Source organism: Sylvia atricapilla, chromosome 1 (assembly GCF_009819655.1).
Source record: "Sylvia atricapilla isolate bSylAtr1 chromosome 1, bSylAtr1.pri, whole genome shotgun sequence".
NCBI classification, from domain to species: Eukaryota; Metazoa; Chordata; class Aves; order Passeriformes; family Sylviidae; genus Sylvia; species Sylvia atricapilla.
This window is the reverse complement of record NC_089140.1, coordinates 60,323,257-60,341,589: the sequence shown is the minus strand read 5'-3', so window position 1 is coordinate 60,341,589 and position 18,333 is coordinate 60,323,257. Positions and strand designations below refer to the sequence as shown.

The 18,333-nt window shown below is 39.7% G+C and overlaps 1 long non-coding RNA gene across 1 annotated transcript in view; it reads left to right on the top strand.

Annotated features, from left to right (window-relative positions):
* Positions 1 to 3,586: 3,586 nt before the first annotated feature.
* LOC136367431 (uncharacterized) overlaps positions 3,587 to 18,333 on the top strand; it is a 63,094-nt gene continuing 48,347 nt past the window's right edge. The window contains exon 1 of the long non-coding RNA XR_010744693.1: positions 3,587 to 3,692. This is a non-coding gene — a long non-coding RNA (uncharacterized lncRNA). The remainder of the gene's footprint in view (positions 3,693 to 18,333) is intronic.

Here is an 18,333-nt window from a genome sequence, read left to right as displayed (position 1 = left end):
AACATGGTGCAGTAGCAAGAAATATCTGTGAAGTTTTAGGAAGTATTACTGGTCAGGTTAAAAAGTCATCTTCAGTTTACAGATTTACCAATCTTATGCCCTTCTCAAAAAAATGGATTTGTTTGCTTATAAACAACACATTAGGCAGAATATTAATATACTTACAAGATTAGGCATGCAGAAAATAGCTTCAAAATTAGATTTGTCAATAAATACTTGGAGAACAAGAGCAGCTTTTTGGCGATAAGTTGTCCTGGTGGATGTTAGTCACATTTCCAACCAGAGATGAAGGACAAGAAAGGTCATTGCTGTATGCATTGATTCAAAAGGATTTTGTTGAAGTTACAGCCTGCAATGATATTGGAGATGAGCCTTCAATCTCTCCTGCAGCCAAGTGGCACAGCTGTCAACAGACCTGCTCTTGGCACCACAGCCCCTTTTGAGGGCAGGCCAAGCTCTTGAGGAAATGCTGCCATTTCTGCCTACATTTCAGAGTCTGTGGAAGCCTTCTTTCTAAGCCCCAAGTGAAGTATGACAAAACCCCAAACCTCTCACCTGCAGCACCTATGACAGGAGCTGAGGAAGGTTGTGCAAAGCCAGCTCCCTCAAAGCTGCCCACCAGGGCACCCTGGAGGAGACCTAGGCTTGCTTTCATTTCAGTGCACCACCAAAGAGCATAGATAGTGCAACTGCTCAGCATTTACATTCAAGTCCCTCTCTTCCACATCATCCATAATGTTCTGCCATTGCCCTTGGTGATGCTGAGTTTAGGGCCTTTATGGCCCTAAACTAGATTCTGCGAGTTTTATGGTGGTCATTAAGTAGGATTGTGTACTGGTGCTTTTGCACAGGCCCTCTAACAGCCTCTGTGGATGTAAATCCAAGAGCACACATCCTGTGATAAATCCATAGGCACACAATGCATCCATTAAAAACTAAACAAAACCCACACAGGTCTGAGAAGCACTCCCTTGAGAATCTTTCTTCCCTGTACCTTTTGGTAAACATCTCTCTTTTTTACCCCCACCACTGACTAGCGATGACCTTTGCAATATTTGTCAGACCTTGGAATCAGATTTTCAAAACTACGTACTAAAATTGTCAAAAATGTTTGCGCTTGCTGCAGCGTTGTCCATACACTGAGTATGAGTCCGATTAACAGATGGGATGGCTCTGCTCACACGAACATGCACTGCCTGTGCTTTTACCTCCTTCAGGCTATAAAACTATGATCTTCACACCCCAGCTTTCTGTGCAAGTCTGAGGAGTTCCATTTTTCAGAATAGGCCTGTAACTTTTAAATATTTGCTTTTGACTTAAAGCTAAATAAATCAAGTCATAAAGCAAGTAAAATGCAAGAATTTGCCTCTCTTGTGTCAACAGAGTACATGGGAGCTAAAAGGCCTATGCTCAAAGAGGAGGGTGACATTTAGGTTCTTTTCCCCCGGTGACAGAGAAATGGCTCTTTGTGTATTCTGTCAGGAAAGTCTACCCAAGTCACACCTCATTTAAAGTGATCTGGATTATGAAACTCAAATTGCCTGCCAAGGGAAGTGCAAAAGCTAGGATAATAAGTGAAGTCCTCAGAGCTCCTGGGGAAAGCATCAAGTATCTGGAAAATAAACTTAAAAGAAAAGATACAGATTCATTCTAGACCCATGAGCAGGAATTACCAGAGGCCTTTTTCCTACAGGGCTTTTCCTTGGCATCAGCCATAGAAACCTGATAGAAATTTTGCAAGCCTTTCAGAAAACATACAGAGGACCATGATGCTTGAAATGAGGGTTGCCCCACCTAATTCTTGTCCTCCTGTGCAATGATTTAGCACATGTACAGCTACAGCAGTTGATGCTTGCAAGGAAGCAAAATGCAGATTTAATTCAGTGCAGGTCAGGTTCTTGATAGCTAAATTTGGAGGGAAATAGCTATCACTCATTGAGACAATTATTTTCCTGTAAGACAAAATCCTGAAGGATTCACACAGTACTTTTTCAGATGAATGTCTATCCTGTAACCAATGGCAATTTTAACCAAAATTATTTGACTTTTCAAATATGGATGGCATGAAATCAACTACGTCTTTAAGGCCTGATGAAATACTTTTGCCTTCATCGAGTTCTGATTTTGTTTCTATCTAATTCACAAATCCTGATATTTTTCATGCATTGCCTTTTAGAGGACTAACAGATCTTGCTGTAAGTGGGAAGGAGTTTAATTTAAAGCAATATAAACAGTGCTGCACAGCTGAACTAAAAGAGGGGGCAATTAAAATGCATCTGCTATGATGGAATGAACTTTATTAAAGATCTTAAGAATGATATTAGAAGTCATGCATGAAGTTTTATTCCTTATGCATGGAGTAACAGCAGAAATAATAAAAAGCCTTGGCAAAAATACAAAACATGGCATTTGTAAGCCCAGTGGAACTATGGCATTGCAAAAAAATCATTGCAACAACAAGAAGAAAAATATCCCTCCTTGATAGCCTGTTTTTCATTTGAATCAATTTAGTCTAAATTTGCTTTTTCTTCTGTTAAAGGTCATTCTTTTGTAAAGTGATTTTTATAATTGTTGTCATTGTAGATCATTTATGTCAAATTTTAGTTAGATTAATCTTGAGAGGATCACTCTAATGGATGACTAGCTAATAGATTCATATAACCATTCAGGCACAATACTCACTCAGAGGACTGTCTACAACAAAAAAATAAAAATTAGGCAGAACTTCCTGCCTTTAGGTGTGCAGCTATCTGTACTGATTTCTACTCCAAGGTCTTTGAATGAGTGCTATCACTCTACTGAATCATTCTGTCCATAAATTATCCTCCACAGATCTTTTACTTTGGCTGTGTGTATCAGAAACAAGGCATTCTTTGAATTGTTCTGGGAAGCAGGCAAGGACAAATGTTTCCACAAGGTTGAAATGGTCAGCCAGTCCTCTGAGCTGATTTCCTGTTTAAGTATTTAACCCACAACATAGCAAATGGGAACTCCAGGAAGGCGCATCAAAAAGCCAAACAAAATTAAATCAGTATAAACTCTGCCTGCCAGCTCTGTTCCTGACCTGTGTGTATTTGGCTGAGGCTACCAAGTACAGTAGCTGAGTGTTCAGTGTGAGATGTGAAATTGTGGTATGACAAAATGCTCCCTGGATCTGAGAATGGAAGGTGCCACAATACTATCCTCAGTTATGCTACCAGCTCACTGGGATGTCCAGAAAGGCATTCAATCTTTCTGGGGCTCAATTTCTGATGCCATTTTTGACCATGTGACTGTGCCTGGGCTCAGAGTAATCTGTGCTAAGCCCTCAAAATCTCAGTTTCTGCAAGGTTTTGTATCCCCTCTGAAGATGAAGTCCCCTGCTCATAATTGGCCACCACCTAGTAATCTGCCCACTGCTTTAATTGCATTGCAGATGTGCATCCAAGGTGAATACAGTGGGAGATATTTTCAAAATCAGCATTTCTCTTTCACATGTAAAACTTCAAAATTAAAACTGTTCCACTTTAAACTCCACAGAGATGTTTTGCCACTTTTTAACTTGATTTCAGAGACAAACTTATTGGAGCCAAGTAACTGGGTTGTTTTGTTTTTTTTTGTTTTGGTTTTTTTTTTGTTTTTTTTTTTGTTTTTTTTTTTTTTTTTTTTTTTTTTTTGTTTGTTTTTTTTTTTTTTTTTTTTTTTTTGTTTTTGTTTTTGTGTTTTTTTTTTTTTTTTTTGCAAGGTTTTGGTAGCAGCAGGGGTGCTACAGGGGTGGCTTCTGTGAGAAGCCACTGGAAGTTCCCCTTGCATCCCTGTGGGGAACTCAGACTGATGCAGTCTGTTCCAGAGAGACCATGCTCTGTTCAAGGGACCCACACTGGACCAGTTAAGGAAGAATTGCAGCCTTTGGGAAGGACTCATGCTGGAGAAGTTTGTGGAGGCTTGTTTCCTGTGGGAGGGACCCCATGCTGGAGCAAGAGAGGAATGTGAGGAGTCCTGCCCTGAGAGAGAGAGAGAGCAGTAGAGACAACGTGATGCCAGAGGAGACAGAAAATTTGGGAGTGGAAGAACGAGGAGGTGCAGGAAAGGCCTTTTCAGATTTGGTTTTAATTACTTTAATCCGACTCTGATTTGATTGGTAATAAATTAAATTAATTTTCCCCAGGTCAAGTATGCTTCACCAATGACAGTAATTGGCGAGTGATCTCTCCCTGACCTTATTTTAACCCACAAGCTTTTAATTTTATTTTCTCTCCCCTACCCAGTGAAGAGGGGAGTGACAATGTGGTGATGGTGGGCACCTGCTGTCCAGCCAGGATCAACCCACCACAAATAGAAAGATTGAAAATAACATGCCATGGTTCTCTTAGGTAGTAATTACTGGCAACATGTGGAGTCCTTGTGGTGGCCATTAGTACAATATTTTTTATTGTACTCCATACCCTTACAGGGTGTATCAAGTGCTAGCTGAGGCAGGTCCATGTTTAAAAAAACCTAAAACATTGTACAAGGACACTGACGACCCTATTTTGAGATTTTTACCATCAAACGGTGCTGGGCACTGCATTAATCCTTAAGCAAGTTAAGAGCTCAGTCCAGCAATGACTTGAGCTGTAAATCAGCAAATAATCTCACTGAAGTGAACAACACCATTTTGTGTTCATGGCTACACACTGAGCCAGGCACTTAATTCCACCCCTATCAGAGCACACACTGACATGCCTGGCTTTATGTGCTGGGTCTAGGCTTCCCATCAGCAACATGGTATTGCCAATCAGTGCATGCTGATGTATGACTTTTCGCTAACCTTATGAGACGTCATTTTTTTCTTTTTCTACTTTAAATTCTGTTATTTTTTCCACTCTGCCTTCTGGTTTTTGAACATTGTGAGAGCATTTCGCACATGTTTTTTGACTTCCCCAGTAACCACAAGGGTTCAAATCATGCTATTTTTGGTTACAGTGGTGTTTAAGTGAAAGCTGAGGTTCCTATGCAGTTGCCCAGTTTCAAAGGCTGTGTTTTTTTCAAAAAAAGCAATAAATGCCACAAAGCCTGTGATGAGATCATGACATCTGACAATACAGGGTGTGACAGCTGTAGAAAAACAGAGATATTCTCTGTCACACTGGTAAGAGCTAAAATCCCAAAAAATTAGTGACCACATGTTTTGTTGATCAATATTTCTAACACAGCTACCACAGAGTTCTTTTCTAGTTGGGGGTGGGCTGTTTCTGACCCTTTGGGCATCCATATTTTCTCATTTATTTTTCACTTCCCTTCCTTCCAGCACCTACTTAGCCTGTTTCCCACATTTACATTAAGAAGAACTGAAGAGTTATCAAAACTTCACCTTCCTGCCTGCCCATAACCGCATAAATTCATCTAACCCATAAATTCAAGGCAGCAGTGTGTACATCCTGCCTGAATGTAAAGAGCTTTCAGTTTTCTGGACATGTAGATTGAGTTAATATTTCCCCCCCGCCCCCGCTGGACTTTATGATGTTGAAATGCTGCCACCTTCTGATAGACACTTGAGCTGCCAGTAGGCTGCAGAAGCACATTCTCCCATTTCCTCCAGACTTGTAAGTTGATTTATACTGATCCTCAACTGCATTGCTGCAATATATAACATGACAAGTTAAACGCAGTGCCTGCCAAAAAATCTTGATAGGCTCAGCTTTTGTGCAGCGGCACTTGAAAAGACCATTACTGCTGCCATCCAACTAAAGTATGCTCAATATTTTTGACAGTGAATTATCTGAACAGCAGTTTATCTCAATGTTCACTTGGTGTTATAACAATTTCAAGATTAAAAAGATGGGAGATTAAAAAAAAAAAAAAGAAATAAAAGGAAAACCTGCTTTTGTTCCAACTACAGAAAAGTGGAATTGCTTTTTCTGTGAATTTTAGATCCATTCTGTACTTGCTCCCAAATGCATTTCAGAGTACGCACACATCAGTGAGCTGATAATTAACACAGGTGTGGATCACATTTAGTTCTTGTCATTTGTTGTCAAGATCTTGGGTCTTCAAAAATCCACCTATGGTTGTATCTTCTCAGAGATAACTTGTGTGGGATCCTCAAGGCAGTGGCTTCAACACTGAACCAGTGGCGACTAGATCTGAATGCTCCATCTGCCTCTCTTTGAAGTCTGTGTTCTTCCCTCTGAACCTCTTTAGAAGATATTAAATCAACAGCTGCATGACTGCTGCAGTGATTCGATGCAGAGCCCCATCTCAAGAAAACATCATTCTCACTTACTCCTTGTTTGCAGCTTTATGCTCAGGAGAGGAGAATATATTTTCCACCACTCTATTTCTGTAGACAAGAAATCACCTCTGGTTGTAATGTCAAGACTGTCCTAAGACCATTGTCAAATCTAAAAATTGACAAAGAGATCTTTCTGCTTATTTATGTGATCAAGTGTTTGGAACTAAGTAAACTTTTCTAGCTGGAATGTATTATTTAGGAGATAAGGATTTAAGTCAACTAAGATGTTTTGTAAACTCTTGCAAATTCCAGCAAATTATTCTGGCTTCATAATTAAAATAACTGTAGAAATAATATGAATATGTTGGCATTTTCTAAACCTAAGGCTTTGATTTGCCAATCTACAATTATTTGCTAATCTTAATTTTCAAAGATTGTTAAAACCTCAGAAAGTTCGAGGGTTTTTTTTCAGTTAAGCTGAAATCCTCATTTTATTTCTGCTTTCTGAAGTGCCAGCTGAACTAAAAAACCATGCTGTTTCCTACTGAGCACTCAAAAGTACCGTGGCCAGGAGCTGTCAGCAATTAATGGCTTCAAGGTAAAACACCCCCAAACCCAGAAAACTCCAAAGCAACAATGTGATGGGTGCAACACCATGGTGTGCTCTCTCTGGTTGGGATGACATGGCCAAGAACGAAGTCAGGAGGTGCCACAAGCAGCGTGGTGCCTGACAGCTGTGTGCTGGGGACAAGGGGCTAAACCACAAACTGGTCTGTGGTCTTGTAGTGTTCCTTAAGCTGCTGCTAAGACATTTGTCAGACTCAAAGAGGAGGGCAAGTCTCATGTCATTTGGCTTAACTTACTTAGGCAGGATCTGCACCTCTATATTTAGGGCCCCATAAATCAAAAAGAGTGGCAGATTGCTGGCCTGAGCTACCTATTGTGATAGATGCCAATCACTTTGATATTTAAAACAAGAAAGTTCAGCTTCATTTCGTGTAGGAAAGTGCTTCTGGTGGAGAAAAAATATTTCATGTGAGTTAAGCAAAGCTTACTACACCAAACTCTGCCAGAGTGTCTTTATGCATTCATACGCGAATGTTTCACTCCTCCAGCAATTGAACACTTTCTTTCCTCTACCATAAACATTACACAGTGATGTTTTAACTCATTTCACTACTCTACTGGATAATACTGATCCTTTCTCTAAGCCACTTTTGGTTCGTTTTCCTAAGCAGTGAGGTATTAACAGAATCTGAGCAAAACAAGACAACAAATTGTCATGCGTTGGTCATATTTCTGTGGCCACATTAAAATTACACCACAGTGACCAAAATTCTGCACTTAATGGCAATGCAACACAGAATAATATTTTACATGTGTATTATCTGAATTAGACTCCATATTCTGGCCTGGAGGAAAGCTTTCAGCAGGAACTGAGCAGGAGACCTGACAGCAGACGCAGAGAACTAGAGAGGGAGCAAAATCCTGATGCATTCTAGCAGACGTGGTGTCACCAGAAATGAAGGCACCTGTTTGAGTCCAAGAGAAAAAGAGGAAAGAAAATAAGTGAGGCATATTTACTTGAACTTTAAAAAATTTGATCTAATCATAGTATGAATACTGGAAAATGTAGGAACTTCTGTATCCTGATCCAAATCACTGTGCTCAAAATAAAAGTCAATGATTACTGTTTCACAGATAAAAAAACCCATCTTGACAGCAATGAGTAGGCACGATAAAAGTAGGTCAAAATTTCTACTGCTCTCTGCAGGCTATGGCAATTCCTTGGGGTCAGTGGAGAAGGGGAGATCTTTTCTGTGTCTATAATAAGTAATTTCTGCACTACACTTCAATTGCACAAACTGCATATTTTAGAAAAACAGTGGATATTCCACTGCAAACCAGATGACATTTTAGAAATGTCATTTGTCACGAGTCTTTCTTCTAAGAGCAAATTCCTACTTCTGCTAATGGCTGAGAGAAATTCCCACCCATGTCACTTAGTATTATCATATCAACTCCACCTTCCAGACCCTTAGCCATCTTGGTACTTCTGGCAGTGATACAGGCTGCTGTGACCTACAGAGCTGCTCCAAAAGTAGTGTAAAAATTGTGCAAGAAATACCTCTGGGTTTTAGAGAAACATTTTAATTAACTGTGGTCAAAAGGATCACAGTCTTTCTCTTTCTTAATCTAGTTACATTATAAATTATTCTCTAATTTACCAGTGACCAGTGATGAGTGGGTCAGAAAGAGAGGTATCACCAGGGCTTTGTGATCATTTTGAGCTCAGATTCCAGCCTCTGACTGCCTCAGGGATGCTTTTTTGCCCATCACCCCTCAGCAAGTCACCACAGAGCAGTTCACATCCTTCAGGCAGTTCCTTTCTTCACAACGTGGAGACACGAATATCTTCTCCATTTCCCCTGGTAGTTCAGGTCAATACCTTGTCACTTCATTCTTCTGCTGCTACTTTAGCCAGTAGTGAATTTTCTGGGGTGGATGTGGGGGTTTATTTTTGTTGTTGTTGTTGTTTGTTTTGGATTTTTTGTTTTGTTGTTGTTGTTAGTATTTGTAGTTCATTCCTTCACCTTTCTTTCCTTCACCTTTCTTGCACAGCAGCCATTAGCTTCAGTTTAGCTCTCTCCTAGCTCCATATTTCACTTCATTACCAGAGATTCCTTAGAAATCAACTTTAGCACTCTGAATAAAAACACAACTTGGCCTTTGATTTCTGGAAAGTGTTGTTCTATGGGATGTCAGAGTACCACAACAATGAATTGTGTGATCTGCAGCTGGCCTTTGCTCAGTGCCTTGAGCAATATTATCTCTGTTTTCTGGTTTCCCATTTGGACCCATTTTGGGTGCTGCATTTTTCAAATGCTGGAGCATGTTTCTGGAGTGTAAACATTGTAATACCAAAAATCAGCTGCTCCTCCATCTGTAACTCTCATTTAAACATCCCATTCTTGCTACACAAGAAGAAGAAACATTGGCAGATTTGAGGGGCTGCTGATAAAGAATGCCTTTATTCTGCTCTACTGCAGCTAGAGGTGGGAAGCACTGCTCCAGTGAGAAGTCCCTTTCCACATCCATGGCTTCTGCAGGTGTCAGCCCACACAGTTATTTCAGCTCTGGAATTTTGGGGGCTTTTTTTTTTTTTTTTTTTTTTATTAGGACATACTGTGCTGAGAATTCATACTTAGGAAAAATGTAAATCAAGGTACTGTGGCTTCTGGAAACAGGATGCCCAGTGACCACCCCTCAGCACTGACCTCTGCCCTTGCTGGACATGTGTGAACCCGGAGCTACCGTCACAGCTTTGTGGGCAGAGGGACATGGTCTCATGGGCAAACTGTGAACCAGGTTGTTCTCTTTTCAGAAATCAAAGTAATCAATAACCCCTCACTCCTCATTGCCTTTTCTGCACACAGAATATGTCAGTCACTTACTACCCTTACTTTAAGACAGAAGTTAAAATCATTCAAATAACTGAAGCAATCAGGTGTTATGTTGAGAATAGCCATGAAAGTAGGTTGGGAAGTAACATCTAGATGGCAACTTTCTGACAGAAAACAGATTAGAACTGCAAATACCATTCAGGCCAAAATACTGTCCATATTGCCAGGAAAGAACTTTAAAAAAACAATTATTACAAAGAATATTGAAAACTTAATTTTTGTTTTAGGTGTGTATGGGAAGTAAAGAGATATTTTTCTTTCTCAGCTTGAAAAAATGTTGCATTAAAATATTATAAGAAGCTTTTACAGTATTTCCTAAATCAAACATTTTAACCCTTTCATTTGTGCAAACCTTACAAAATTGAAGACTATCCTGAAGCATATGTTCTATGTTGTAAAACTTGCTGATACTTTTTTTATTTGTTTATGATTGGGTTTTAACTTAATAAAACTGACGAAGTTCTATTTTAACGAATTTTAACTTGAACAAATAGAACTTTTACTTGAAAACCTGGGAAAAAAGATACTTGAAAGAACCATTCATCATGCCTACGATAACCTTCACTCCATCCACACTAACAAGCAAGAGGATTCCAATATAGAGACACAGGCACTTGACTCTAATCTGAGTAAGACCAAGAGGACAAACAGTTTTTGTGAGGAGAAGACTGCCTATGAGATATTTCTGTAGTACAGATGCCTATGCATACTAGGGTGAACAGCAAGAATCTGGGCTGCTTATTTGAACAGCAGTAAGGTAAATACAAAAGCAATAAGACAAAATACTATTAGTTTTTCCCACTTTCTCTCCTTGTCTTATTGAACTCCACTTTTCATTGTCTATTAAGGTCAACTGGACAGACTTCTCTGAAACTCCTATATGTTGAAATGTAAATAAAATAAAACAAGCGGGAAGCAGGAGGAACATGAAAAGAAATGTCTGGTCCTAATGAGTGTGAGCTTATATTCTGTACTACAGAGCCAACAGGAACATCCCACAGGCAGGTCAGATAGTGAGGGGGATGTTTACAGCTCCACAGACATCAGCTGAGGGCTCAGCCTGGATGTAGAGCCTGGTTTCTAGCATGGCAGTAAGCGTCGGCACGCTGCCTTTTTTTGGCTGCTCTTTGGCATCTGCAGAGCAGAGACGCTACTGCACAGAGTACTCCAATGCTTTCCCTCCTCCATCCCTCCCGTGATGCAGCACCAGAAAGGCTCAAGGGGAAAGGATGTGTGTGGCTGCCCTGTTCCTCCATCCGGCAGTGAGGAGGAAGGGGGAGGAAGGAGGGGGAAACCCTTCATCCCCATGCGTTTCTCTTTCTGCCAGCAGCTGATGGGGAGCTGCCACCAGCCTTCCCATTAGAAGTTTACAGAAAAGGTGAGCTCATCTCATTTGATTAGGACTGTCACCATCAGACAGTGTTTGCAATTAGTCCACGCCAACCTTATTCAGGCTTTGGATGCCTTTCAACAGCGAAAAAGGGAACACTTGAGCTCCATTGAATTGGAGCGTGGCATCTGCTGCATGCTGGGGGGAGAGGTTGGGGGTCAGCACTTGATTTTGATAAAGCGTGCCAGATTAATTGTCTTCGGTAATCCTGTTTGTCATGGTAGATGTGCAGAGAAGTCTTTGTGGCACAGCCTGACATATGGGCTGGCCGGCTGCTTGCCTATTCAGTCCCTCCCAGCACATGCTCTTCACAGTTGGCCTAGTTCCCAGCGCCTTGTTTTCCCGGGGAGCCAGCCTCCTGCGCCTATTCAGCTGGCCCCCCGCTCCACAAACAGGCTCCCTAATCTTCAGGCCTGTCTGGGCTATTCAAAGTGATTGCATGATTCAAAGAGATCAAGAAAGAGAACGGGGCGGGAGGGGCAAGAGCGAAAGGGGGAAAGAGAGCGGTGCAATTTGGAAAAGAAATAAGCAGCCATGTACTTCAGGCAGAGCTCTTCAGGAGGCTGATTATAGTCCCTCTCCAAATCTGAATCTATCACAAAATTATACCCTGCCTCTTTTGTAAAATAAATGCTAATAAGAGGTAATTTGGACCCTGCTGATTATTAACTTCAATGGAGATGGTCTTTTTACCCCATGTTTTGTTATGAATTCTTGGATTTCTCCCCCCGTTAGGATTCATGCTCTGCAGAAAAAGAAGAAACAGGAGAGTTAAGGAGCAGGACAAATGTGGCATGACAAAGGATAGGCAAGCATCTAGCTGGGCAGACCAGTCTGGAATTACTTAGAGACCACAAGTGGATCAGTGTCCTGAACACGGATCCGAGCACACCCGTGTTCCCATAGCTTAAGTGCTGAGCCTATCCTGCAGCTGTACAGCCGCCTCACAACAACTTGCTTCCCCAGGGAAGGGGGGGAGGGAAATGGTTCTAAGTTGATGTGGAAAGTACTATTTGAGTATACCTTTCTTAAGTACTATTTGAGTGTACATTTAATTACACGTTCATAAATGTTACTTTACAAGAGCTCTTAGGATATGTAGTGTCTAGTTTTTAAAATGAGATCAGCTTTGGAGAGATGCTGAGAATTCAGTATGTTAGCCAAGACCTTGACTTCTACAGGCCATAACCTAAGCGATTTCAAACCCCACCTTGACTTGGCTAAATCGAATTTTCTACCAAAGGACAATTTTCTAAGTGTATGTGTAACAAATCAATAAGTTAAAAAAAAAAAATCAAACCCAAACCCAACTAACTAACCAACCCAGAAAAAAAACCACTCAAACAACACTCCCTCCTGTCAATTAAAAATAAAGGACACAATTTCCCTTGCTACATTTTTTGCCTTTTTATGATTCAGAGAAGCAGCAGAACAAAATGGCTGCTGCTGAAATGTATGTCTGGTATGAACATTCAGAGAACACACTGTGTCCCTTTCATAAACTGCCCTGACCCAGAGTACATGTACTCTATTTCCTCTATTTATTTTCTCCACCAAGAATGTGGTGGCATTAGTGTGGTGTGATGTGCTTGTGCTGTACGGCCATCTGACAGATCTTTACTGTCATCTGCCACGTTTCTGTCAATGTTGAAGAATTCTCTAAATCTCTGCCTGATGCACTATTAAAATCTGGTATAGTGTCCCACAGAGAGACAACCAAAGCATTGAAGAATGACAGGGATTATCTAAGGCAGTTTAAAAGATGATATTTTGATATTTTTTAAAAGCAAATTTTAGCTTTTTATGCTTCTCCCATAATGTCTTTAGCATCATCCTCTATCATTGCCCAGAATTTTCTAATTAACAGTTTGACACGCCAGTTCCTGGCTTCTCCTGAGCCCTAGAACTTTTTCTCAGAAAGCTCATCACAGTCACATGCTGTCTTCTGCAAAGGCTCAGCACCACCCAGATAAATTCAGTTTAACATTAAGGAGATCAGAGCTTGTTTGCTCCATTTTCCTTATGTTTACCATCCGGGAGTTACCCATGCTTATTTATGTCAGCTGTCAAAATAATGGTTTAGTACTGTTTTCATCCCTGCCCTTAAGATCACATTTTAGACTGTGCTTTAAGTACAGCATCCATAAGCTGTTTCAGAGGTAAGGTTGCATGGGTTTGATATTAGGGAGCAGGAAGTCTATCCCCATGTTATCGCAAGTAAAGACATTGTGCATATTTATTTGACTCTTGCCTCTGCTATTTCTGCTGCTGCTGCTTTCACTGAGCTTCATTTCACCTACTTCCCTGAATACAGAAATAAATACTGTGTTGTAATAACAATTTAAGGAATGTAGGACACCAACATCTCTTAAGTGTTCTCTTCCAGGTGGGGGTGTAACTGGAATGAGAGCTGTAGAACAGAATTACCATCTTCTGTTTAGGCCTGTGGTTTTTTACTATTTCTGATGGACAATTCATTTTGCAGACTAATAAAAACGTTAATTTCTGAGACTATTGTTCTTCTAGTGAGGACCGGCATAGACAAATGACCTAGACAAACAGAGCAAACTGGAATTGCCATGGGCCTGATGAGCCAAAAGTAGGCATATCTTCTGATAACATGAAGCCTTTGAGGCCATTAGGTTTTTGCTGGGTGTGTGCTAAAGGAAAGTGGTGGCATGCTCAAGTCAGCAATCTCATTTTTAACCACAGTTTTGTTGTTGTAGCAGGATAGCTCAATTTGTTTTGGCAACAGCGTTGGTATATCTCTTAGAGATACACAGATCTTCATTTTTGAAGACTGCCATTTTTATGGTCAAATGAAAAAAGGGATTTTTGTAACTCTGAATTTATTTGTTAACATATCTGTAACAATATAGTTTTCCCCCATAAACAAAATTTTAGAAATTCTTTTTGTATCAGACAGATCTAATGGAAAGAGGACAAGCATCCCAAGTATTAATATTCAAGGCAAGTATTTTCCAATTTCCTGAGAAGTTGAAAGTTTCATCCATTCTTGGAAAAATATCCTGATATCTAAGATAAGTTCATACAGACAATTATCAGAGAAACAAGTAGAACCTAAAAATCTGGTTTTAATACTTCACACCAACAAGTTCATTCAGGAGACAAAGTTTTACATGACTGTCATGTCAATTTTCTTCCATAATGTCTAAGAAGAATGAGAAAAAATTATCAGTAAATAATTCCAACTGAATTGGTGTTATTCAGTGAATTTGAGTCAGGGTGAAGTGATCACAGCACCAGCCTTCCAGAGTTCAAGAAACATTTGGATAATGCTCTCAGGCAATGGTGTGATTTGTGGGGCAGTCTGGTTTAGGACTAGGAGAGCTTTTTTCAATAATCCTTGTGGGTCCCTTCGAACTCAGTATAGTCTAGGGAATTCTAGCTATTCGAATTATTCCAGTTACATTTTAAATAGACGTCATTAATTTAAGGAATACCTTAAGATTTTCTTAAGAAAGAAGGAGGAATCTTCTTTCCTCCAGTGTCTCTGTAAGTTGGCCATGGGCAGGTGCCAGCAACAAATAGGAGTTTCTAGTATCAGCTGTCCCTGGTGCACATCTCCCCTTTCCTCTTGTTTAAACCTACAAAGATTTATGAGAAATGAAACACCCTCTTGCTTTAGGGATAGTTTGAAGGATTTCAGTACTTTTAGCAACCAAATGCACAGTGAAAGATTCTTCAAAGATCAAAATAAAGTAACAACTGGGACTATCCTTGTGAATTTAGTAAAATCCTTTAATACATTTTGAGTAAAGCTTGCCATGTATTTTGATGGAAATGAAGGGCAAACTTCTGACTTTGTGTGTGACCTAGTGCAGCTCATATAGAAAAAAGCAGGGAAGGCAAGGAAGGAGTTCATCAGTGCCCTCTAACTTGCAAGTTAAAACCAAACGTGCAACATTAACAGACATGAAGGTCTGTTGAGATATATTGAGATATATTTCACAGCATTAAGCTGCTCTTGGAAGAAGTTTGTTGGTTTGGATGAGGTCACCTTTCAAAAAAAAGTTGTTCTCAGTGGATAAGTAAGTCATAAATAGTGCATTCATGTCCCTGCCATCTTCTTGATAATACTGTTCTCCTTCTGATATCTTTTGCAAAACTATTTTTTTGTTTGTTTGTTTCTACAGGGAATAAAGTAAGTTCCAGATCCTTCCTGAGTTCTCGGGCTTATTAGTTACCAAAACAATCAAAAAATTGTAGTTGAACTAGGGAACACATGTATGTCATTTTGTTGTATGACACAGTCATAGAACTTGTAGTAAATTAAAAACTGTAACATGTATGCAGTGAAAAGTCATTGACATAACTAGTGCCTTACTAGAGATAAGCTATTATTTTCCAATTTCTCGGTACATATCTACAATTCCATTTCCCTGGAGTTTTTGAAAAACCCAAAAGTAAAACAGGAATTGAAATTAATCTAGTCACTACATATTACGTTACCTCTTTTACTTATTGACCTTACTACTTAAGTACCACACCAAAGAAAAACCAAAAATTATATTCCAGCCTTATGACAATTACATCAGTTGCCTGATATCAATGAAGGTAAGAAGAAGTCATTTGCATCAAAAAGTCCCCAATGAAGACAAAAATACTCCCTGTATTGTAAACAGACTATACCTTCTGTATCTTCACGAAAGCAGCATGATGTTTTATATTAATTATATTTATTTTGTATTTTCACAAGAAGGAATAAATTTGGACTGACTCAATTCTTCAGTACTGTTAATCTATACCCCTATGAGTAGCCAAGATGTGTGCTGCTCTCCTGATTTAGGAGCATTCACTACATTCCTGCTTTGAAGACTGAGAATATTTCTGTATCTTATTTACCACACTCTTAAAGTCTTTTTTGGAGTTGAGTAATGAAACAAAGAAAACTAAAGTAGGACAACCAGAGCACAAGAGAAGCTTTTGCAAAGCAGGGAATGTCCTTTCATTTGTATCACTCATAACATTTTACTGAGTTAGAGAGGAATAAATTAATCTCAGCACATTGTTTTACATTCTTGTTCATACGTCCATTTTAAGGAGAAAAAGGTCCCAGTCATCTCACTGAACATGTCAGGAGAGAGAGCAAGTCCAGACACATACCTTTGACAACTAACACAGTTTCCCCATCTGAGACTTCTACCTTCTCCGTTTGTCCCTATGACAGCAGTGCTCCCTGATCAGTGACTTCAGGGTGAGCCTCATTGTCCCAGCACTTGAAAGAAATACATCAGAAAGATTTACAAAATACACAGGATAAATTAAGATCAAAAAACTGACGATACACACAGTAAATGTCAGCCTAATGTTCTGCCATGCATTTTTAAAATAATCCTGGGACAGAAGCATGTGTTTTGGGTTGAGATTCACCTCATTTCACTTCAATAAACCAAAAGTCAAGTGCCTAACTAGAGCTCAGTTTCAGAACACACAGAATATCCGAGAGGAGACACCATCTTCTCCAGCAGGCAATTAGTCCTGTTCTAAGATACCTGATCTCAGGTTTAACCTCTGGAATGACACTTTCTGTATTAGATACAAAGGGAAAAATGGGTTGTGTTATTCAGATGAATACATTTCAATTCAATTAAAGCCTCCTTTAGTGTTACCAGTGGAATTTTTTCCAGGTAAAAGACATTAGGATTTTATCTGACTGTTGTTATTACACACTTCTGTAATGCTGTGGGACCATAAGGTTCTCCATACTTCATAGAATAGAATTTTATTCTCCCCGATAAGGACTTGATATTTTCCTGGATGCAGTTTTTACCTTAAAATAAGCTATCAAAGTAAATTTCCATGCACTTTTGTTATTTGCTAGAAAGTGAAACTATTCTCCACAGAAATGGCATGATATTTTAGTATGCTCTGATTTAATAAGACAGCTTGCACCATTCAAAGTAGTATGTCAGATATGACCAGCCATTGTAAATGCTTTCCAAGAGAAAGAAGTGAGAACAGAGGCTCCACAAGTCAGAAAGTAATGCTAATTCCTCTGCGTGAGAAGGCTGCTGGATCTGCATCACCATAAAATCTGAAGTGCAATTAATGTGACTGAATTGGGAGACATGCAATTGAATATTTTTTTCCTTACTGATATTTTTTCCACCCTAGTACTGGAGCAGGCAATACAGTCTTCAAAGAATCAGAAGAAAAAGTTGCTCATTTATTTTCAAATTATGCAAAAAACAAACAACAAACAAAAAACCAAACCTCGGAGAGTACATAAAGCTTCTGTCGAGCTAAGAGGGAATCACGTGTCGAACAAATCTTACCAGTAACCAAGGAATCTGAAAAGATGAATTTATCAGCCTTTTCTGTACAGGGCCTATTTAACCCCCAACCCTGTTCTTTCTGACTTCTCTATTTCCACTTCCCCCAGTCTCTTTGAAGCTTCCAACCACTGTCATAATTTCCCGTGTTTGCAAAGGGATGAGCAGAGTCCTGCTTCCCAGAAATGCCCTGCAATCAGCTGGCTCACTCCATCTCCCCACCCCCAGCCCACTGCTCTCCCCTTCCACTGTGCACAATGTCCTGGTGACAGGTGGTTGCTGCTTTCTGTAATTCTGGATACAGCTCCAGTCAGACTCAGTGGCCTGTAAAAAAAAAAACCTAGAGCTTATGAAGAGAAAAAGCTCTGGCTCTGAAAGTGCTGAGACAGGCTGGTACGGGGACTCAGTACAAAAAGCATTCAGCACAAAAAGCCAAACCCAAATGAAAAGAGCTGCTGCCAGGATCATCACGAGGTCCTCTGCTGCACAGATGTCTACTGAACTAAGCTGAAACTGATGAGTCTTTTATCGCGGCCCCTACCCCCCTCCCCTAGATACCCACAGCAAGACTCAGCTGCCTGGCTCAATTATTATTATTCCAAGGACCACAGTGTATGTGATAGACATATGACACTCGGAGAATTAAGCTCAGATAGGTCTGTCTAGCAAAATTACTCTTTTATTTTTTAATTTCCTTTATTTTTTTTCCCTTCTTTTTATTTTTCTTTTTTTTCTTCTTTTTTTCTTCGTGTTTTTTTTTTTTTTTTTTTTTTTTTTTTTTTTTTTTTTTTTTTTTTTTTCCTAGTCAGCAAAAAAGAGCTGAGTAGTTAGTTTACAGGAATGGAAAAAATTTGTATGCACTGTGTTTTAACAAACAAATTGCTTTCAATATACTCAAGCTGGAGAGAATAAACAAAGGTGGCCTCTGCAGCTTGGTACTTACATGGGTATTCTGTGTTTTACTGCCTCCCTTGCAGCATTTTGCCATTC